Genomic DNA, 444 nt, shown 5'->3' with positions numbered 1-444 from the left:
CTGCTGAAGCCCCTGGCAGGTAACCTGACCCACACGAGCAAGCTTTGGTCTAACCAAACCCTCCTGCACAAACAGCTCAAGCTGTTAATGCTCATTCTACTCCAAGCTTTGCTTTAGCTGGAAAAACACTGACTTCTTTTTCTTTTTAGAACCGAATTCCACGGACCACTAACCAATAGGCTTTACTGACACATTGCATTTAAAATTTCTTCCTGGCAATTTTAAGGCTTGGGCTTCCAAAAATGTTTTTTTTCTTCTACGGCAAACACATCACTGGTCAAATCAGAACCAGGAAATCCCCTTCCATCCACTTCCATAAAATGAAGCACTAACACATTTCAAACAATGACACATGCTTTATGAGGAAAAAAATATGTGAAAGCTAATTTCAGGTACACAAGGGAAATGTACATGTGAATTTTAATTTTTTTTACTATTCCTCTG

This window comes from Antrostomus carolinensis, unplaced genomic scaffold (genome assembly GCF_000700745.2).
Source record: "Antrostomus carolinensis isolate BGI_N321 unplaced genomic scaffold, ASM70074v2 scaffold36647, whole genome shotgun sequence".
NCBI lineage: Eukaryota > Metazoa > Chordata > Aves > Caprimulgiformes > Caprimulgidae > Antrostomus > Antrostomus carolinensis.
This window is presented reverse-complemented; position numbering follows the sequence as displayed.